The sequence below is a fragment of the Anopheles gambiae genome, chromosome 2, assembly GCF_943734735.2.
Source record: "Anopheles gambiae chromosome 2, idAnoGambNW_F1_1, whole genome shotgun sequence".
NCBI lineage: Eukaryota > Metazoa > Arthropoda > Insecta > Diptera > Culicidae > Anopheles > Anopheles gambiae.
This window is the reverse complement of record NC_064601.1, coordinates 64000909-64024488: the sequence shown is the minus strand read 5'-3', so window position 1 is coordinate 64024488 and position 23580 is coordinate 64000909. Positions and strand designations below refer to the sequence as shown.

Genomic DNA, 23580 nt, shown 5'->3' with positions numbered 1-23580 from the left:
GAATTAATTCTAACTTGAGCGTTAGTGTTGGATATGGTTTTGTTTTCTGAATGTTCTAAGTGTTTTCTGATCTGCGATTTCCTGCATTTATTATGCCTCTCTTTTGTTTTCTAGGTCTTATATTTCCTCATTTTTTATAAACTGATAGGATTTTATAGTCTAAGGTGTCCTTAAGATGGTTGGTTAGGCTAATATTATTGGCTAAATTCTGAATATAGTTAAGGTTAGTCTCTATAAATTGTTGCTGTTATAAGTTTTGAATTTGTTAAAACTATTATGAGGAAATGAATCATTCCAAATTTCATTTTTAGTTTTTTATAGTATTCAGCTGTGATTTCCGTAAGGATGAGAAAGAACTTAAATGGTTTGTTAGGTTTTTTGTTTCCTTTTCAATTTTGATTTATGAATTTTTCTTCCATTTCGGTCTAAAATATTTGTAACTAGGTTATCGAAAACTTTCGTTTCACGATACCTTTCTTCGTGTTTTAAATTATATCTTTTCCTTTCGAAGATCGTGTCATTGTCTTTGAATAGTTCTGGTTCTTCTCGTGTTTTGTTTAATTTTTCTATGTATTTGGATTTTTTTTCTTTTTGTTTTGTAGCATACACTCTATAAAGTTCCTCTTTTTGTTTAATTCTTTCTTGAAGGTCCTCAGGGATAGGATCTTCGTTTTTGAAGCCGAAAAATAGTTCTTTAGGGGATATGTTTGTTTGAGAGTGTATAGAATCATTGTAAATTGAGACTGCCAAATTAATTTTTGAAGTAGTTGATAGATTTTTTGTAGAATCTCGTAGTGAGATTATGTTGTGCAATTCTCTTATTGTTCTATGGACAATTTCAATTGTTCCATTTGAAGAGGATTGACCAACACTTGTATAATGGAATTCTACATTATTTTCTTCAAGAAATTGTTTGATTGTGGTGGATTTAAACGAACATTCTTGGTCCATCACAAGCAAACAAGGTCTTCCAACGTTAGCGAAGAATCGAGTTAGTGCTTTTAGTATATGTATAGCGTTTCTTGATTGTAAAGGAATCGCCATGGTTAGTCTTGAGAACTTATCGCAAAGGGTTAGAAAATGTTTATCACTAATTATAAAGATGTCCATATGAACGATTTCCAAAGGTTTTTTAGGAGTGGCAGTAATTTGATATTTTTGTTTATATGGGCGTCTTTCATATTTAGCTTTTTGACATATTTTGCAAATGTTAATAAATTTAGTAATTTTAGTTTTCATGTTTGGAAAATAATATTTTCTAGAGATATGTAGTTTGGTCTCAATAATTCCTCTATGGTTTGCATTATGTTGTCGTTCAATAATCAAATCCTGGTCAATTTCATCAGTTACATCTTCTAAAATTGTTTTTGTCCAAAATAGTTTGATCGATTTTGCGCGAGAGAAATAGTTTTTGTAGATAATTTGTAAGTTTTGTAAGATTTTTTCGCTGCAACAAATGCCAGTAACACATTTGGGAGATGCATATTCTTTGATTATGTTGATCAACATAGCTGGTCCAAAAAGGGGTGTTTTTATTGTTATTCTATGATAATTTCCGAAAAGTGTAATTGCTTCTCGAGAATCATTATTATTTTCTTCTAGTATTATTTGATTTCTAAATTCGTTTAGTGGTTTTTCAGTTGCTGGGATGAATTCGTCATCATTAGTATCTGCTGAGTGTTGCGTCATAGTGTCAGTATTGTTAGAGGCAGTATTTGCATTTAATTCGGATGTTAAAGCAGGGTTTTCCGTTATGCGGGATAGTGCATCTGCATTTCCATTAAGAGTACCTTTTTTAAACTTAATTCGAAATTCGATTTCTTCCAAGGCAAGTTTCCAATGAAGAAGTCTTCTATTTAAATCATTTTTCTGTCTCAGCCAAACAAGAGGTTTGTGGTCAGTTCTTATTTCAAAAACTGTTCCGAAAATGTACGGTCGGAAATGCTTGGTTGCCCAAACAATGGCGAGTAGCTCTTTTTCGGTAGCTGAATAGTTGCACTCTGTTTCGTTAAGCGTTCTAGAAGCGTAAGCGATTGGGTGTTCCTTACCATCTTCGATTTTTTGTGAAAGTACAGCGCCAAGGGCGAAATCACTTGCGTCTGTTTCTAAAATGAATTTTCTGCTAAAATCAGGATATTTTAAAATTGGATCAGTAGTGAGCATTTGTTTACAATCGTTGAAACAATTTATAAATTCATCATTATGTGTTATTTTAGAACCTTGCTTAAGACATTTTGTGAGGGGTTTGGTCAGTTTTGAAAAATCTTTTAAGAATTTTCTGTAATAACCAAGGATTCCTAAGAAGCCTTTAATGTGGGTTGTTGTTTTTGGTATGGGCCAATGCAATATTTTTTCTATTTTGTTTGGATTGGGTTTGATGCCATCTTGAGTTACGATGTGTCCTAAGAATTCACACTCTTTTCTTAAAAATTCACATTTGTCTAATTGAACCTTTAAATTTGATTCAATTAACTTTTTCAACACTTTATTCAAATTGTCCAAATGTTGTTGGAGTGATTTACCAAAAATAATAATATCATCTAGATATACGAGACAGTTTCTTCCTACAAGGTCACCTAAAATATTATTCATGGCTCGTTGAAAAGTAGCAGGTGCGTTTTTCAAGTCAAAGATCATTCGTATAAACTCGAAGTGTCCTTTTTCTGTGCTAAAAGCTGTTTTTGGTCTATCCTTTTTATCAACTTCAATTTGATGAAAGCCGGATTTTAAATCAAGTGTAGTGAAGTACATGCTTCTACCTAACTTGTCCAAAATTTCTTCTATATTGGGAATAGGGTATCGATCATCGATCGTTTTTTCATTCAATTTTCTATAGTCAACCACGATGCGCCATTTCTCTTTTCCACTTGCATCTGATTTTTTAGGGACTATCCAGATTGGGGATGTCCATGGGGATATAGAATGTTGGATAATACCGTCAGCAATCATTTCTTCGATTTGCCTATTCACTTCTGCTTTATGAATATTGGGGTATCTATAAGTTTTTGTATGAATGGGTATATCGTCTTGAGTTTTTATTCGATGTCTAATAGCGGTGGTGCATGAAAGTTTTTCTTTTTCTTGATGGATGATGCCTAGATTTTGTTTAAGAATTTCGAAAAGTTTATGTTTTTCTTCTTTGTTTAAATGATCGGTGCGAATTAAATTTTCGAGATTTGCTATGTAATTTTGCGGATGGTCATTATATGGGTGTGTGCTCATATGATTTATTTCGATCATTTTGTCTAATTCATATCTTTTTGCTGGTTTAGTCCAATGAAATGTTAATGTGTCGCCGTAATTCCTGGCAAGAACTTTAGCATATCCTTGTTTTGCTTTATAAACGCCTGAAGGAATTATTGCATCTTTTATTTGAATGTCTTTTGGAAGAAAAATGTTTCCTTTTGTTTGAGAAACCGGAAGCTTTATAATTTGAGAATTATTAGCATTTAATGTAATTGAAGGGGGTTCTAATGTTCTTATTTCTAAGTCGATTGTACGATCGGGTAGAATAAGTTTATGATTTTTTGTATCAATTAGTGTTTCCATATCGGAGAGTGATTCGTATCCGAGTATTCCGTCAAAATAATTATGACATTTGAAAAGGTAAAATTTTAATTTTTTATCTAGAATGGTTATGAATGTGCATTCTTGTGATTTGAACTTACCATTTTTATTTTTTATGGTAATTGTTTCGCATTTCACTCTTTGAGTTAGTGGAACTAATTCTGGATTTAAAAAGTTTTTGTTCGCTCCGCTGTCTACTAAAAGTTTGATGTTTGAGCCATTTAATTTTGTTGTGTAAAAGGGTAGTCCGTTAATTGCGTTTAACTCGGTGGGTTTAAGTTTGCAGTAATTTGAAAATTTACATCTTCTTCATTATCGGTTTCTTCGTCTGAATCGGATTCTTCTGATATTGTTTTTCCGTCATCTTCTTCGGCTGTATGCGAGAAAATTTTGTTTCTCATATTGGACCGTAAGGTTTGATCGACGTCCATGGGAACAATTTTTGTACGATCTGAAGATGGTTTCATGTTATTGAATGGTCTATTTTCAAGGTGTTTAGGTTGTGAAAATTTATTATCCCTTTTTACATTTTTATCGACACTAGGATGTTTTTCGAACCCATTATTGGTGTTTGATTTAGTTCTTTCGGCGTTTTGGAATCTGCATAGAAAGGCGTAAGCTGATTCCAAGTCTTCTGGTTGTGCGGTTTGAGCATATCCAAAATATGTTTTGCTCAGACCATTTATGAACGCAGCGAGGCATTCTTGTTCTAAAAACAGGTTAATTGCCTCCCAATGTGAAGCGTATACCGTGTTCTGTCTTGCTACTGATTTCATATTGATCAAAATTTCTTTTGTTTTTCTATAGTGAAGGCTCAAAGATTCGTTTTGTTTTAGGTTCCACAATTGTGTTTGATACGTTGCGATATTGTTTCGATCGCCATAAACGTTCTGCAAAATATCTGCGACTTCATCAAAAGTAGTAGGGTTTCCGTTCACACAAATAGTATCATGTGCTTTGCCCTCTATCTTATTAATTACGGTCTGTTCGTAGACACTGAATATTTCTGGTGCCATATTGTTTTTGAAGAGGTCTAGTGTTTTTTTAACTGTTGTTAACCAACCGATTAACTGTTTTTTGTTTCCGTCGAATCCGGGAATGACCCTAATTGGATCCGGGATACGAAAATAGTCAGCACTGCGACTCGAGGTCGTTGGCTGTTGTTGTTGTTGTTGTTGGAAGCGTTGTAAACTATCATTTTCCGCTTGGAGTGTGTTAACGCGTTCCTCTAACAAGCGCATAGATTCAATCAATGCGTGTATATTTTGTTCCATTTTCACTGGTATTTTCTTGTCCCTAGTGAATTTCAAAGAACGAACTTTTGGGAAAGGGGTATATTTTGGCATTCAATGATAAAAATTGTTTGTTGCCTACCGCCTTTTTATTATAAGAGTAGGGGAACTTATGCTTTAGGATGTAACTCACCTTTTTTATCCACGTGTCGGGAAATTAGGGTTTTCCGTTACCTGTCCTTTGCTTTGTCCTTCCTTTTCTTCTTCGGTCGCTCGTTGTCCACGGGTTGGGTCAGCGATTGTCCTTCCTTTTCTTCCTTGGTCGCTCGTTGTCCACGGATTGGGTCAGCGATTGTCCTTCCTTTTCTTCTTTGGCACTCGTTGTCCACGGGTTGGGTCAGCGATTGTCCTGCGTTGATTAGTTTACCCAGTAACGCTGGCTGGGGAGTCTTGCCACTAGCTTTTGTTCGAATGTTCTCTTCCCATTCTAAATAGTTGAAACCAACCGTTCGTGCACTTGTTCTTACACTTTATGAAATAATGAAATTCACGCGATCGTCACGAGTCAACCACGGATCGGGCGATGGAGCAAAGTCCGGGCGATACACAGATTTATTTACGTTATTTCACTGCACTGTACTTGAACACTTGTCACTGAACGTGAATTGGGCCTAGCCGACTGCGCCAATTATGTTTACGATAGCCCGGAGTAAGTTTTAAAAAATATTACTGGGGATCTTTATTTGCGAACTGCTAAACTAAGACTAAAGCTAACTTCTGGATTCGGTACTATTTAGCTAGGCTGGTGTTTTCGGTGCTGCCAGGTTTGCCGGTCACGTTGTCGTCCACGTTTATGATGATCATGTTGCCTCGGTCCGTCTGAACATACGACACCACACCTGGTCGTGGGAACCTGCTTCCAGTGGAGTTCCCGTTGGAACCTGACTCCGCGCGTGGAGTAACATTGATGGCTCGCTTGCGACCGTTTTCTTACTCAGCACCTGTATCATAGCGCGTAGCGCATGTGTACATAACTTAATATTAATAATAATAATAATAATAATCATCATCATAATAGTAATAATTATAATAATAATAATAATATTAATAATTATAATAATAATAATTTCTTTGCATAGCAGTCCACACCCGGGGAAGAGTTTGTCTTGTTTTTGTTGTTGCAGCGGGGTGTCCCGCTGTGGAACCCATTCCAAGGCATTGCCGGTCGCTCGGCGTCATGATACCGACTCTAAGCCAACAAGCCGCCAGATTCTGGACGGACAGGTGCAGCACCATACGCGCACCGTAATAAACAAATCCAGAATCCTCTTTTGTATGAATTCAATTCAAAATGTTGTTTCCACTTGAGTCCACTAGCTGAATTAGAAATAAATGTGCAATATATCACACGCATGTTTGCTTAGATCGTGTGTCTTTTTGATACCGCCAACAACAGAGCCGGTCGAAAAGATGGTAGTGCCAATCCAATAGTTGTGTTGTCTCTCAGGTAGCGAGATCAAAAATGCATGAACTTTGTAGCCGCATTGGATGAAAATGTACGCATCAGAATGCCAGCTAGCCAGCGTAGATTTTGCCCCATTTCCTGCGCAGGAAACTGCTCGAATTTGCGCAGCGTGTTCTAGAGCGTCCAAGTGGATTATGACGGCCGCTGTGCAATGCTAGAACTCGAGACGCTGAAGCAACGCAATTCCAAGGCCCAGCGGTTGTATTTTGCGGGATTGTTGCACAACCGTGTTGACTCGCCGGCGCTATTCTCCAGCCTGAAATCGCTCCTCACCAGGTCGATGCTTGACGTAGTGCAATAGTCGGCAAACTCCGGCGCGTCGCTACATTAAATCTAGCCCACTTATGGATTTGACTGGGTTTCAAAGACGAGAAGAAACTATTCGTATAAAAATTACTGAATATTTATGCAATACAGCCGAAGCCGTTTTTTCTGAATGAAAATAGTAAAAATCTTTTGACATTTCACACCGTATTACTCTTCCATCTTTTATTATAATTTAATATAATATTATATTATAATTTAATATAATTTAATAAGGAGAGACAGATTCATTAATAAAAAATTATTTAGGAGTTTTCTGGAAAAAATAAACAAACACTAAAAAAGGTATAGTGTGAATGCGAATTTGAAAAAATAGACCTCATTTTAAAACTGTCCGGAATTTGAAACATGAACTCGAAACTGTTCGGGATATGAATCAAAATGTCGTTGAAATTTGGTAATTTTTCGCAATGGTTTGAATAAAATAATTTGATTTCTTTTCTGAAATGTAAAGCGATTGCTACTGTAAAATAAATTATACATTGTTTAGACCGATTGAACATGGATTAGTAAAACCATATTAAATTCCAAAAATTGCCTTAAATGACCGTAATTCGAAGCAAGACGGTACATCAATATCCATTGTAAAAGTAAACACCAACGTAAAAGCAAAAAATTTGTTTTCATGTTATGCTCACGATGACGGTTTTAAACCAAATCGTCTGTAATATGAAACACGAGCTGGAAACTGTAAAATAGGAAAGAAAATATCGTTTAGAACCATTGTTCTTGCGAATAAAAGACAAACGTAACTAGATATGTGAAAACAATAACTTCCCAACATACATCCCGGAACCAACGGTGCGAAACCTTTAAGTTCTTTTGAGTACAAATAAAACCAACTTCGATCATGACAAGTCAGATTCGTTCGGAATGTCAGGATAGGACTAAGCCCATCCAACATCTATCGACTTCTTATTTAATGAATTTACTTATTTATTTTTTTATTTATTTGAATCAAAGTTATCGGGCAGTATGCCTAAATAGCTTAATGCTTACAGAGTACAATTTTAAAGTATGGCCCTAGAACTAACTTGAATATGCTGACGCAGCTGACTAACGGATTGATTGAAATCTGCTGATAACCCTAACCTATTATACACATCAATCATTTTGAGAAGTGGATCATTGGCACCAAAACCAGTCGATCTAAAAGGGCTTCTTAGTAGCTCTCTACTTCTAAGACCTCTAGAGAGAGTAGAAAAGCAAATAAAATTTAAAATGTCAGGTGCAACAAAATCTCCAATTAATAGTTTATGCATAAAAGTTATCTGAGCCGTAGTTCTCCTATGCTGTAAAGTCTCTAAGCCAAATAGTAAACACCGAACATTATACGAAGGACGTGGTTTTGGTTTGACCAGGAAAGACGATGAAACATGACACGTGTGATTTTTTTCTGAATTTTTTCAATTTTATCTATGTATGTGATTTGATGGGGACACCAAACTACACTGGCAAATTCCAGGATGGGACGGACTAAAGAACAGTATAATGTTTTTAAACTGAAAGGATCTTTAAAGTCGGCTGAGACACATAAGACAAATCCTAACAGTTTACGAGCCTTAGTGACGATAGTTTTATAATGGCTAGATAAACTAAGCTTACTGTCTAAAATAACTCCTAAGTCCCGAACCTGAGAAAAACGTGGAACGCTCTCTTCATTGATTTTGTAGTTATAAATAATAGGATTTTTTTTCTTTGAGAATGTTATACAACTACATTTGCTAACATTAAGTAACATTTCATTATTTAAACACCATGCAGAAAAATAGTTTAACGAGTCTTGTAACATTTCACAGTCGTCAGAATATGTAACAGGTAGGAACATTTTTAGATCGTCAGCATATAATAACAATTTAACATGAGGAATAGCAAACACGACATCGTTAATAAATATAATAAATAGTAAAGGTCCTAATATACTCCCTTGAGGAACACCAGATAAATTATGGAATGTGGCAGATAAACTAGTTCCTATCTTAACGTTAATGCAACGATCAGTTAAATAACTTCTTAACCACTCAACAACATTTGTGTGAACACCATACTTTGATAATTTAGATAGCAATAGAAAGTGGTTGACCTTGTCAAAAGCAGCGCAGAAGTCAGTATAAATGACGTCAACCTGTAAGCCCTTGTCAATATAGGAGTGGCAAAAGTTAAGTAAGTATATTAGATTGGTCTCAATCGATCGTTTCGGCATAAAGCCATGTTGAACATTAGAAATTAATAGTGAAAAGGCTTGGAGCATATGACGAGACATTATCTTTTCAAACAGTTTACTGCACGCACATAACATTGAAATTCCTCTATAAGTGCACACATTTGTTTTGTCAGATTTTTTATAAACAGGAAACATCCACGATGATTTCCAAAGACGCGGGAAGCATTTCGATTGCAAGGATTTGTTGAATAGTTTGGTCAGTATGGGAATGAGAGCAGCCTTGCAGTTAATGAGAATTGCGCTGGGAATATTGTCAGGCCCAGGAGCGTAGGAAAGCTTCAACAACGAAATAGCAGATTCCACCTCATCATCGTTGATTAGTGGTGTGCATAAATTAACCTCATCATTAATTAAGGATAAAGCCGATGTTGAGTTAGACGGTACCGAGGAATTGTTGGTGTACACAGAAGAAAAATATGAAGCAAATGCATTGCAAAACTCTTCATCTCCGGTAATGGTGTTTCCCTCAAACTGCATCGAGGAAGGAAGTCGTCCGCAGGATTCCTTATCTTTAGCAAATTTCCAGAATGATGTGGGATGTCTTTTGATACTGATTTCAATTTTCCTGACGTAGTTGGCGTAGGCGGTTCGGTTCAGCTGCTTATATATTTTTGAGGCGCGAGCAAAATTTATTTGATTAGTGCTGTTTTTTAGTCGATGCAGTTTTTTAAGGGCCCGTGATCTTCGACGTTTAGCTAAGCGTAGTGCAGAATTGGTCCATGGTGGATGAGCACGAACATTAAACCGTGGGATGAATTGTTCAAACAGTTCAATCATTTGAGAAGAAAATTCCCTACTAGAATTATGTTTCCCTACTCAAGGTAAGGCCTCTAATCTCAAACGTTTCACCAAATCCAACGACGGGGGGGGGGGGGGGGGGGGGGTTGGTTTGGTGTACGAATCATACACTGCAAATTTTATAAGTTTGCTGCAGTTACATTTTTTACTGAAAGCTATTGAGTAATACATGGTTTTCTCGTTTCACTGAATATCAGTAAAACAAATTACTGAAAATGCAGCTATTTATTCTGTCAAAACCACATTTCTGAGCTTCAAAAGAAAACATAATGCGATGCCCACTTGCTTGTGATGAACAAAATTTGATTTGGTAACCGCTTACACCCCGATACATTTTAGGTGCGTATTTGGCTTGCGGGATTTACGTTTTGGTTGAGAAAAATCTTCACACCACTTTGCTGTTCTTGCTGAAATTTCATGATAACCGTGAGTGCGTACCAAATCAACAAACTTGTTTCGACAAAATACAGTTCACATCTGTATAAATTTTTATGAAACAGAGATGAACAAGAGCAGCATGGACTACCACCCGCGCATCAATAAAAACCCCAATTTCAATACTTTTTTTCGCCAATTTTTAATCGATATCAATGACTAAACAATCAGTAATATCCGAAAGGCTTTGTGGTATGTTCAAATTTTGGGTACTGTGGATACTGTTTCGAAGCGGACTTTCGACACTTGATCGTCTAGGCGATCATAAAAACCTTTAGGACGTTGGAGTTTAGAGAGATTACCTTGGGTAGGAGGACATAAGTAAATTCCTGAAATGAGAAGTCGATAAATGATGGACGGGCTTAGTCCTATCCTGACAATCCGAACAAATCTGACCTGCCATGATCGGAGTTGGTTTTATCTATACTCAAAAGAAGTTAAAGGTCGGAAAGTTATCGTTTTCGCTAAGCTAGTTACATTTGTCTTTTATTGACAAGAACGATGGTTCTAAATGATATTTTCTTTCCTACTTTACAGTTTCCAGGTCGTATTTCATAATACGGACGATTAAAAATTTAAAATCTTTTAAGATTTAAAATCGTCATCGTGAGCATAACATGAAAACAAATATTTTGCTTTTACGTTGGTGTTTACCTTTACAATGAATACTGAATGTCTTGCTTCGAATTACGGCCACTTCATTTTTAATCGGTCAGAGCGATAACTTCTTGAACGCAGGCAAAGAAAATATTTTCATTCGGAAGTAACTGGATATACCTTGTATTGCAGTATGTTTTTCTCAAGTAATCCACGGACCACAGGTTGGAGACCACTGCTTTAGATCAGCTGCTTTCTAAATGATCGAGCGGTGAGGGCCAGAAGAATGCATTTTTTTACACATATATTATTATATTATTACAGTTAATGCCCAAATAACTGGTTTATGATTTTAAACAATGCGATTGGTTATTGGTTTTCTTAAATTATTACATCATCCAAGCAAGTTTCAAATTCATTTTATTAAATAACTAAAATTGATTGTAAAGATTCTTCAATTAAGAGTCTGCAGCATACTGTGCAAAAGTCATAAAAAGTTCAAAACAATTAAGCAAACTCGCAATATCGCTTCTGAATGTACCCTTCTTTCCATGTTGCAAAATGTTTTCAGGATATATCTGAAGATGGTACAAAAACCTTAACAGCTGAAAAATTATCGAGACAAACGTACAATCGTTCAGTACTATTATGAGGCCACGGACAAGTAAGGCCAGGTCAGACCAATTGATAGTGCATTTCTTTTAAAAAAAGCTCCAAGAAAATCGTTGCATCCTTAAAAAGCAATAGTGTGTAACCATTGTTCTCGTAAAATCAACAGTCAGGTTTTTATGGAATTATTCGTTTCTATTTTCTAATTTCTCCTCAAATTTGACCATATTGATTGGTCCGACAATCCATGTTATGGTGATCAAATTTGGAATAGTTCAACGATATGAATTGTCATATTAAAATATGTTCAGTTAATTTGTAATGAATAGGATCTTCCTATCTTTCAAAATCGCGCAAATATTTTCTCGGGCCTGACTGCATATTGTGGCGGGCCGGACTTTGCCGACCGCTGCCGTCAAATTTTACGCGATCATTCATATCGATATTTCCTTTCCGTCGACCCTTCCAAATTTGACCCAAACCCTTCAACAGCTTGCTTTTCCACCATCACTTCGTCCAGTCCCCAAAAGAAAGCAGGGGCACGAGTTCTTAGTTTTTGCGTGATAACATAGACACAGGCCAAATTAAAAAGCGCACACATCGACATCGGAATCGATTCTCGAATGAAACCTTTACAGATAAAAAGAACGTGCTTGGTGTCAGCCAATTTTTCTTGCTAATTTCTCCGGCTACGAACCGTTGTGTTGAGATCGGTTTCGGAGCCTTTTAATGTCGTATGTGCAAGTAGTTTGCGTGAGGCATCTCTTGTAACGGATTTTCGTTTTACCCAACTCGCGCGTAACGTTCAATGCATTGGGCCAACGATGATGAAATGATATTGTTTTGAGCTGTGGGCATGTATCGCAGCGTTCTACGCTTCCAAATAAGGTGCACGTGTTAAACAAAAATATTGCACATGTTAAAAAGACAAATGTTTTCTGCTTCTGATAGTAAAATGCTTCTGATAAATAAAATAAATATGCTTCTGATAGGTCTGGAAGTAATAGTAAATCTGATTGTAAACATAACCCCCGGAGGGAAAATGGGGGTATATTGGGTTGACAACACCAAATGGAAGGGGCCCCTCAATCGACGGGATCATCAACGGGGCCCCCAAATGGCCGAGGCAATGGAGATTGTTTTTCGTATTATAGCTGTATATGGCTGTATGTAGATGCAGCTGTAACGGTTTTTGGTCTTGTTGTATTCGCAAAAATTGAAATAGTCGATAAAAACCATATATAAATGAACATGGTCCATAGGTTCCTTGAGTATTTTTATACCCTTCCCCCCTTCCTTCTAACTGAAACCTTTCCCATTTCCCCTTCTCTTCGGTCCACAAACTTGATGTGTTCGATTAGGATCAAGAATGAAAATTTTAGTTTTTGCATTAAAAGACACACACAATCCACTATCCCAGGCCAGGAATGTGAATACCATTTTTCGTGTGAAAACAGCTGTCTGCTTTCGGCACACAATCGCAAAGCGGTAGCAGGGACCCCGTATACAAGAACAGGACGGTTCATCCCAGCCAAGAGCGCACACAATGACATCGATTTAACCATTTCTCGAATGCCCAAGCGAATGAAAATGGCACTTTTCGGCTGTGTTTTTGATTGACATTTCGTGCACGATTTGACAAACGAAATCGTGTACGAGATTCAGACTTTTTTCGGCACATAACCACAACCGCGTGCAATGACATATTTGCTATCTTCATCGCACGTCTAGCGTTAGACATTTTGAGGTTAAATAGTTTTCACATTGTTGGTTTTTATATGAATGATACGATACGAAAGAACACAACTGATTTAAATACAAACTAAACATAATACACAAAAAGAAATACACATAACCTGCTTCAACGCTTGGCTTGGAGAGCGAAATGGTTCGAAAGGAAGAACCACACATACAGTCATATATTGCTTGTCAAATTATGAGAATGTATGAGTTATCGTCCGAAAATTTCCGCTTGGGTGAAACCTCAACCCACTGAAGCACCGTTGACCAAACGACCTTCCTAGGCTTTTTTAAGCGACGCGAGCTTGGTGTCAATTTTTCCTGTTAATTTCTCCGGCTACGAGCCGGTGTATTGAAATTTTGTTTAGAGTCCTTTAAATGTTTGTCTGTGTATGATGTGTGCTTGTGGCTGTTGAAACAGGTTTTCTTTGTGGTTAAACGCAGCGTTCTGTTCTGTGTTCCGTGCATTGGATTTTAACAGCAAGTGTCTCCGCGTTTTTTTTTGGTGAGCTCGTGCACCGACCATCCACACCAAGACACCAAATGCACGGGGCCCCTTATTGACGGGGGCCCTTACCGACGGGGGCCCTTACCGACGGGGCCCCTTCATCGAAGAGTCCACATAATAGTTGGGGCCCCGTAAACCACCTTTGAGTTTTAGTTTCAGCATAGCTGTAACGGTTTTTTATCTTGTCTTCACGCAAAAAGTTGTATGTAAATAGTGATAAAACATCATTTTAATATTAACATGGCACAGTTTCTTTTTGGACATATAAATACCACCCCTTCCCGATTTCCCCTATTTGTCAGTTGACCACAAAAGTTGAGTAGGGCCCCGCGTGAAAATTTAAGGTTTTGCGTTAAAAGCAGGCACGCTCCACGATCTCAGGCTTGAGATATGAATACCATTTTTCGCGTGAAAACAGCTGTCTGTTTTCGGCACACATCTGCAAAACAAGTATAGGGGCCCCCAGACAAGCGCAGGCACGTTTCATCCCAGCCAAATTGAAAAGTGCACACATCGATATCGATGGAATCGTTTCTCGAATGAAACCTCTACCCACTGGAGCACCGTTGCTTGCTTGATGTTAGTCAATTTTTCCTGCTAATTTTACCGGCTATGAGCCGGTGTATTGATATTGTGTTTCGCGGTCTTTAAACATTTGTTTGGGTGTGTTGTATGCTTGTGTTGTGTAACGGGTTTTCGGTGGTAGTTAAGCGCAGCGTTCTGTGCATTCCATTTTAGCAGCAAGTTGCTCTGCGTGGTTGTGGGTTTGGGTGTCTCGTGCACAGGCCACCCACACCAGCAAAAATTGACGGTTTCTCGCTCTGTCCAATACTTTGCGCCAACGATGATGAGGTATTGATTTGAGCTGTGCGCGCGTGGCGCAGCGCAGCTTTGATGCAAGTATTGGCAGATTTCTTAGAACATTTAATGTGCTGCTTTGAGTAGTATGGGGCCCCGGTTTTCTGCAGTTCGGGGCCCTGATAAAATGCAGTGAGTAAAGCGATGGGAAAAATGAATTATTTAAAAATGTGTCTTTTTGAAATAGATGGTAAAAGTCCCATCAAGAGGGGGGGGAGGGGGGGTAGAATCGAAGTCGAAGTACGAAGTCGAACATCCACAATGACGGCGATACGAAGTCGAACATCCACAATGACGGGGGCCCCTAGATCGACGGGGCCCCTGGCGGCCGCCTAGTCCGCCCACCGTTTAACGCGCCACTGTATGTTTATGTTTATGTTTATTTGTCAATCGATGGACAATAATGCCCTCTCGAACCATTTTAGCAATGTTTTACAATGAGTTCTTTACAATGGATTACAATAACATAGAACATAAAAATGTGCACTATGGAACCAAATTTAACACAGAAACACGATCATTAAACTCAGTTGGCAAAATCCTCGGCTCAAAAGCGTCGCTGACTGCGTTTAAAGCACGGCACATGAGTAGGAACGGGTCAGAGGAGCCAAATTGCGTTCTACGGTCGTCGAGGGCCAACATTGCCCGAGTCCAGAGCGGCCTGGCCGGAACGTACAGGTTGATGGCAGCCAGTAGTGACGGAGAGTCAATACGGCCGTCGAGAAGTCCCGTGATGAACGACAACCTGGCTTTTCGTATTCGCTCACTTAGGGTGGGTAGCCCGAGTAGTAAACACCTAGTCCGGTAATCGAGCCTTTGGTTCCATGAGCGAAGTGCAAATCGTGAAATTTTGCGCTGGATTGATTCCAATCGAGCTAACGGACGCGCTGCAGTTGGCCACCATACGATATTTGCATATTCCATGAACGACCGGATAAGTGAGCAATAGAGCGCCTTGGTGCAAGGTATATCATTAAGCTCGCGAGTCATATTGATAACTAGTCCTAGCATTCTATTGCTGGTGGCTACTACGTGATCCAGCTGATCCTTAAATGATAGTTTTCAGTTCGTGGGCCGCATTGCTTCACATTTACCGTTGCTGAGGGCCATTTTGACGCTACTGTTACAATAGGTGAAATTTCAAATTTCGTTTTAATTAGAAAATATAAATTGAGTGTATCAAATTTCTACGTCTTTCTTTTATTCAAATTTAATTTTAGACTTTCGGGTCGGATTGAACCTACCTTGACTCGACCCGAACTCGCTGCACCAACGGGTCGGAGTCGCTTATGCTTTCTCGCACCTACTGATCTATCGGGTCGACCCGAACTCGCTGCACCCTCGGGTCAAACTGAACCTACCGTGGCCCGACCCGACCCGAACTCGCCGCACCAACGGGTCGGAGTCGCTTATGCTTTCTCGCACCTACTGATCTATCGGGTCGACCCGAACTCGCTGCACCTGCAGGTCAAACTGAACCTACCGTGACCCGACCCGACCCGAACTCGCTGCACCAACGGGTCGGAGTCGCTTGTGCTTTCTCGCACCTACTGATCTATCGGGTCGACCCGAACTCGTTGCACCAATGGGTTGGAGTTGCTTATGTTTTCTTGCACCTACCGGAGTCGTTGCACCCATTGAACCTACTTGTACCTTTCGGGACGAGCCGAACGACTCCGGGTCGCTTACGGATGGCTCCGACCCGATAGGTTCGGGTCGACCCGCTCGTCACTAGTATCCACAGTATCAAAAAATCGAACATACCCCAAAGCCTCTCTGATATAACTGATTGTTCAGTATTTGAAATCGATTAAAAAGGGGCGTAAAAAAGTATTTAAATGGGGGGTTTTATTAATGTGCAGGGTGGCATTCCGTTCTGCTCATGTTCATCTCTGTTTCATAAAGTTTTATACAGAAGTGAACTGTATTTTGTCGAAACAAATTTGATGATTTGGTATGCACTAACGGTTACCACGAAATTTCAGCAAGAACAGCAAAGTGGTACGAAGATTTTTCTCAACCAAAACGTAAATCACGCTAGCCGAATACGCTCCTAAAAATTTATCGGGGTAAGCGGTTACCAAATCAACTTTTTGTTTATCACGAGCAAGCGGGCATCGCATTATGTTTTCTTTTGAAGCTCAAACTGACTGGCATGTCGTTTGGACGGAATAAATTGCTGCATTTTCAGTAATTTCTTTTACTGATATTGAGTTAAACGACAAAACTACAGTAGAACGTCGATTATCCGGTTAACCGCTTAACCGTGCGCATAAATCTGACAGCTGTTCATACGTACGGCGAAAGTTTGCAGCGATAATCAATTGGGAAACCAGTTTCTTGTGCAGCTCTGTAGTGTCTAGGGGTATTTTCGAAATTCATTTTTGTTCATGAACAGTTGTGAAACCTACAGTTATTGATTAAAATAATATTCTACTAACGATTAATCGATTGATTCTAGGTGAATTAATCTTAAAAAATAGTTGATTTTATAATTTTTATATGAATTTGACATTTCTTGGACCATTATCCGTGCAAATCGATTAACCGGCAACCGTCCGGTCCCGAGCTGCCCGGATAATCGACGCTCTACTGTATCTATTAGTCAAGAGCTTTCAGTAAAAAACATAACTGCAGCCAACTTAGAAAATTTGCTGTGTATGATTCGTACCATTCAACAATCCCTTTATGTACCATTTTTTCTAACTTATAATATATAATGAGAATATTCGAAATTTGTCATGAATCATAGTGATTTTTGTTTTGACAATGTATAACAACCGTTCTCTGATAACCGTTTTTTCAAATATCCTCCTTGGAACGCAATGCCACCTTTGTATTGAACTGTCATTTTTGTATTGACAGCACAGGTGGCTTTGGAACATCACAGACAGTATCAACTGACATGTTCGACTATACGTTTGTCTTGTTTGTTTTTGTGTCTGACAGTACACCTTCACATGATTATATGTGTGAGTTAGAGTCGGATGTCGTGTTCGATTGGCGATCGCCTAAGTCGTGGTACGTTTTCAAGAAAAAAGAAGAAGAATTAGATAAATAAGATAGAATGGAATAATGTTCCTTTGACGAATTTTTATTTTGTTTTGAAGTTGTTGATATTGATAAGGTTTTGTTTTATATTTGTGACAGTTGCTGAACTACTTATCAATAGACTTCCTGAAATTTTAAATAAACAATTGAAAAAAGCGGGCGCTGCCTAAAAATTTAAAACAAAGCTGGATGGAATTTGATAATGCTTCTACTCTTCTTAGATCTACTCCAAAAATTAGACAATTAGCTTTCACTGAGCTACTAAACAACATGGTTGGTGACCGATAAAACGGTCCACTCGAAACTGAGAAAGAAGTCGACGTGCGTTCGTTCTATAAGCCGAATTTGCTATAAGCTATAAGAAGAATGCGTTCATTCTATAAGCCCGAACGCGAATCTATTCGCACACGAATTCGAACGCGTTGATACTATAATCTTTCTCTCGACCAATCGCGTGACGACACGTCTCGCCGCCACGTGTAATGCAAGAGGAATGCGATCTCTAACGTCCGGCGAGAGAGTGATCAAAGGATCAAGCAACGGGAGATCGTTCTCTTTCGTTCGAAGGCCATCGGGTCGTGAAGACGTGTTCGCGAGTGATATCTATATTGAAATAAATCTCGCAGTGAATTTGCAGAAATATACTTTCGTGATTAATCGCACAATTTAGTGAAAGAAAATACCTAATTCGTGAGGAAATATTCGTGTCGCAGCTTCGTGCAAAAACATTTGGTGACTCTGACGTGATATAACGCGAGTGTAGTGCTTCGTGTAAGTGTATAAGATAACAAGTGCTTCAGCCATGACGACGCCGGGTGACAGCGAGCACAGCATCGAGGTAGCGCGCCAGCTAACTGCGTTGGAAGGTGCAGTTAAAGCGATACTCGATGAGGCTCGCGAAGGAAAGCTTTCGGAAACCATGGCTTCTATAAAGGCTGAAATACTAGAGTCGCTATGGAGCGACGGTAGAAACGCTCTCCTGCAGATCGAGGGTCTCGCGGGACCGCATCCAAAACGGGTCCCCTTAACCGAGGCGTACGCGACGGCAAAGTGCGCCTTGGCCGAGCTGCACCCGGGGAACATATTCACGACGCCAGCACTCGACGCGACGATGCTGCCGGCCGTTGCAAAAAAGAACCATCTCCCACGGCTAGATCTACCCAAATTTTCGGGATCGCCATCGGAGTGGCCCGCGTTCGCAGGGCGGTTCAATAAACGTGTGGCTGGATTGGAAGAACATGCAGGAAGAACATGGATTGGAAGAACAGACCGCTACGCCTTCCTTATACAATGCTTTTAACGGTGCGAAATAGCCCGTAACAGCTGCGAAGCATTTGAAAATGCTGGAATGATGTTCCAAGACGCGTGGAAACGTCTTGAGGAACGCTTCTACAAAAAGCGCGTGGCATTTCTCGGCCACTTTCAGTAGCTGTACGCGTTACCGAAATTGACAGCAACGTCTTCAACGGCATTGATGCGGCTTATCGACGCCGTGGAAACATCGACCTCGTCAGCGCGCCAGATTGCTGGCAAAATGGATCAAGCCGCATCAGCAGTGGAAGATGGTATGATTGTGAGTTTCGTTTTGAGTAAGTTGGACGAAGAAACCGCTGCTCAGATCACTCGCCGCCTGGATGCTCAGCAGATCCCTACGTGGAAGGCACTCTGCAACAAATTAGATCAGCTGGCCAACACCCTCTACTACGAACCTAAGGCCAAGCCAGGAAACAACTTCCGGACGGAACGTCCCGCTACAAACCACGCACCGGCGCGGACGGAGCGCGCGATGCTGTCCGCTACTGTGCACGCAGAAGGCCGGCATGCGGATATCGGAACGACAGGCCATAGAAACCAATCATAGATGGTGGTGCGGCGGTGTTATGCGTGCGATAAAACAGGGCACTTGTCCACGTTGTGTCCGGAACTGCGCGTGCGGTCGTTTTTGGAGCGTACCAACTACATAATGGCCTTAGGTAAGTGCATCAATTGCTTCTCCCGACAGCATGCTGCAGCAAAATGCCCTTGCGAGAAACGATGCCAAGTATGCTCCAAGAAACACCATACGATGCTGCACGTCGAAAGCAATGGGAGTGAGAAGTGACTATCTGGTTATCATCGCACCCCATTCGCCATGCCCATCCGTTCCCGCTCATCATCGCTTCGTGGATGCGCGGTGCCTGATCCTGTTGGTGCTGTGCTGCATCGCTCTCGTGCGGTGGCCCGTTCCTGCTCATCATCGCTTCGTGGATGCGCGGTGCCTGATCCTGTTGGTGCTGTGCTGCACCGCTCTCGCGCTGTGGCCCGTTCCTGCTCATCATCGCTTCGTGGATGCGCGGTGCCTGATCCTGTTGGTGCTGTGCTGCATCGCTCTCGTGCGGTGGCCCGTTCCTGCTCATCATCGCTTCGTGGATGCGCGGTGCCTGATCCTGTTGGTGCTGTGCTGCATCGCTCTCGAGCGGTGGCCCGTTCCTGCTCATCATCGCTTCGTGGATGCGCGGTGCCTGATCCTGTTGGTGCTGTGCTGCATCGCTCTCGAGCGGTGGCCCGTTCCTGCTGTACACCAATCACAAGGGGCATGGCACGATTCGAAAATAGTACGGTGAATAAGTCATCGGTCCCTGCTCATCCAGGACCTAATCGCACCAGGTCCCCAACCAGACAGAAGCAGTTTACGCGCGCGGCTACCAACCCCGCACTTACAGGTAACCTCTCATTTCCTCAGGAATACGTTCTACTGGCAACTGCGGTTTTACTGTTGCAAGATGGTGATGGTAAATGGCAGCGTATTCGCTGAAAATAGATTCGGGCAGTCAGGTGGACGCCATCACTACTGACGCTGCCCAACGACTCAGACTACCATTGACACCTGGATACGTAATACTGAATGGGGTTTCAAGTTTCAATTACTACCACCAATGGCACGTATCGGCGCCAATTAAATATGTACCTTCTTCCTGGACTAAATGACCAACCTATCCGAGTAATCGAGTATGCTGAATCGGAATTGCCCCCCATGAAATCACTTGCTGATGCCCGCTTCAGTTATCCTGGTTCGATTGATGTTATTATAGGAGCTGGAGTCTTCTATGATGCTCTTCGTTCCGGCGTTCGTCAGTTATCCAATGGCCTCAGGCTTCTGAATTCCAAATTTGGTTGGTTAGTAGGGGGATCATTGAGCAACATTGATTCGTCCAATCGGTACATGCGTATTTGTAACTGTTGCGCGTTAGCACAACGCCCGGCCTGCAGATAAATAATTTACCAAAAAAACGGCTTTTTTAAGTAATTCAGGATTATTTTATTTTGCCTTTAACAGCACAAAATTTTAGTAGCCGAGAGAGTGAAGAAAAAACTAAAAATTCGTCCGCTTCCACGCAGGTCCGGGATCAAAAAGAAAGCCCTATTTCGCAGTCCATGCGGTCACCGGCTATCCGTCAAACGCTCGGTCGATCCCTTTCGTTCAGTCCGAACGTTTATCGTCCAGTCCGAGACCTCTAGCGGCCGCTAGCTAAAATACGGACGCTCCTTGTCGATCCTCGAACGATCGCGTCGTCACCATAAGTGACAGTCCACCAGGCGTTTCGACGTCGTCAAACGATAACCCTCGGCGCGACGTTCAGCGATACCAGCTTCACCACTGGCCTCTCCAGCATCGTTCCTTTCGCTGTTTTGATGACGACCCGACGAATGACTCCGTCTTTGGATGGGACTACGCGTTCCACCCTTCCTCTCGGCCAACAGTTTCGCGGGCTGTTTTCGTCCACGATTAAGACAACATCTCCGGTCTCGATAGGCTTGCACGACTCGAACCATTTCGTCCTTCTAACCAGGGTGGGGAGGTAGGTTTTGATCCACTTCTTCCAGAGCTCGTTCATTTTAGCCTGTACAGCTCTCCAGTTTTGTTTCAAGCCTGCTGGCGAATCATCAGGCTTCACCAAGGGCTTCATTCCTGCGGAAGAACCTAACAAAAAATGGTTGGGAGTTAACGGTTCCTCATCCTCACCGTCGACTGGAACGTGTGTAAGTGGCCGAGAATTGAGCATGTTCTCGACTTCGATCAATGCTGCCGACAGGACCGCTTCCGTAGGATGCCTCTCCGTGAGGGTGCGCGACAGCATTCTCTTGACCGATTGGATCATCCTTTCCCATGATCCTCCAAAGTTTGGGGCTGCGGGGGGGTTAAACTTCCACACCGGATCGGGCGATCCGAATTCATTTAAAATCGTCGAATCAACACGTTCCGCAGCTTCCTTTAATTCACGATCGGCGCCCACGAAATTCGTTCCACGATCGGAGACTATTTCGATTGGTGTTCCGCGGCGTGCCATGAAGCTCCGAACTGCCATCAAGCAGTCACTCGTAGACAGGGATTGCACAAGCTCGATGTGGACGGCTCGAACCGTCAAGCACGTGAACAAAACACCCCACCGTTTTTCCGTCTTTCGGCCGTTCACGATTACCATCGGACCGAAATAATCAATGCCCGTATATGAAAAGGGCCTGGAGAATGCAGCAAGACGAGCAGCAGGTAATTCGCACATTTCCGGGGACGCTGGCTTTGCGTACAACAATGTGCATGTTCGGAATTGCAGGCGTACGTGTCTACACACAGATCGGAGAGCCGGTATATCAAAGCGTTGTCTCACTTCGTTCACTACAGTTTCTTGGCTGCCGTGCTTATAACGACGGTGGACATCGTCAACGATTAACTCGGAAACACGATGTCGTCTCGGTAGCAGAATAGGTCGCTTCCTCCCGGGGTCGACGTAACGGCAACGATCGATCCTTCCGCTCAATCTCAGCAAGCCGTCCTCGTCCATATAGGGGCTTCGTTTGAACAACAAACTACTTCTGGGAATCGGACTTTTCCACGACGGTGTTGTTGAGTTTTCCCTCGCCTTCCAGAGTATGGCATATTCATCGGTAAAAGCGTTCCTATGAACGTCTCGCAGAATTACCGTTTCAGCCCGCTGGATTTCGTCGCGGTTAAGCGGACCTGTCGATGGAGATTTAGTTTTGGTAATAATGTTTACATACCGACACACGTAAGCCATCGTCCTGACCAGCCGCGTCCATCGGGAAAATCTCTCGTAGTCGATGAAAATCGGACGCGCTATGTGGATGCCGACCAGCTTCAGCCTATCCTTTTTCCGCACCTCCTCGGACGTTTCCGATGGTACTCGACGAGGTATGTTCCATTCTGCTTCGGGTAGTTGCAGGAACTCGGGCCCACTAAACCATCGTTCGGAGGCGAGATGATGCTGCAGGTTGGTCCATTTGGTCGCTTCGTCCGCCACATTAAGTTTAGTTGGAAGCCATCGCCAATCGTCGACGTTCGTCGTGTCCAGCACCTCAGCAACCCTATGTGCGACGAAAATCGAGTACTTACGGTGGTCTGCGTTTATCCAGTCTATAACATCAGTCGAGTCTGTCCAGAAGTAGCTTCCACTAATAGTTTCTCGATGAGCACTAGTTATAGACGAGGCTATTCTGCAACCCATCACAGCAGCCTGCAGCTCTAAGCGGGGCACGGAAAGATACTTTAGAGGCGCCACTTTAGCTTTGGATCCAACTAACGACACCTCGATACGTCCATGGCACTCAAAACGGAAGTACGCGACCGCTGCGTAACCATCTGCACCCGCATCAACGAACACGTGTAGCTGTAGAGATGATTCGGTGAGCGACGCCAGCTGTCGGTAGCAACGTGGTATGATGAAACTTTCCAATTCTGGCAGTCGTTCCATCCAGGCGTCCCATTTATGCTGGATCTCTTCCGGAACTTCGTCATCCCAGCCAAGGTGTAGGCGCCAGACTTCCTGAAGAAGTACTTTCAAATAAAAAAGCACGCCTGCGATCAAACCTAACGGGTCGTAGATCGACATCAAAGTCCGCAGCATCTGCCTCTTGGACGGTGGTTTGTCCTTGCGTGCCAGCTCCAGGTGTCTTACACGGGATAGTTTAAAGCCGAAACTATCTGTTGTGGTGTCCCACCACATTCCCAGCACCTTCTCTGGCTTTAGACACGGTTCGAAATCCATTTCCTTGAGGGTTGACTCAGTGCCTTTTACCGCTGTCACGACTCTGATGCTATTTGAGAGCCAATTGTGGA

General features: G+C 41.6%; 1 protein-coding gene across 1 annotated transcript in view; it reads left to right on the top strand.

Moving 5' to 3' along the window:
* The window catches only part of LOC133392209 (barH-like 1 homeobox protein), a 206003-nt gene that overhangs the window by 158339 nt on the left and 24084 nt on the right, over positions 1 to 23580 (top strand). The gene's annotated exons all lie outside the window — the stretch shown is intronic.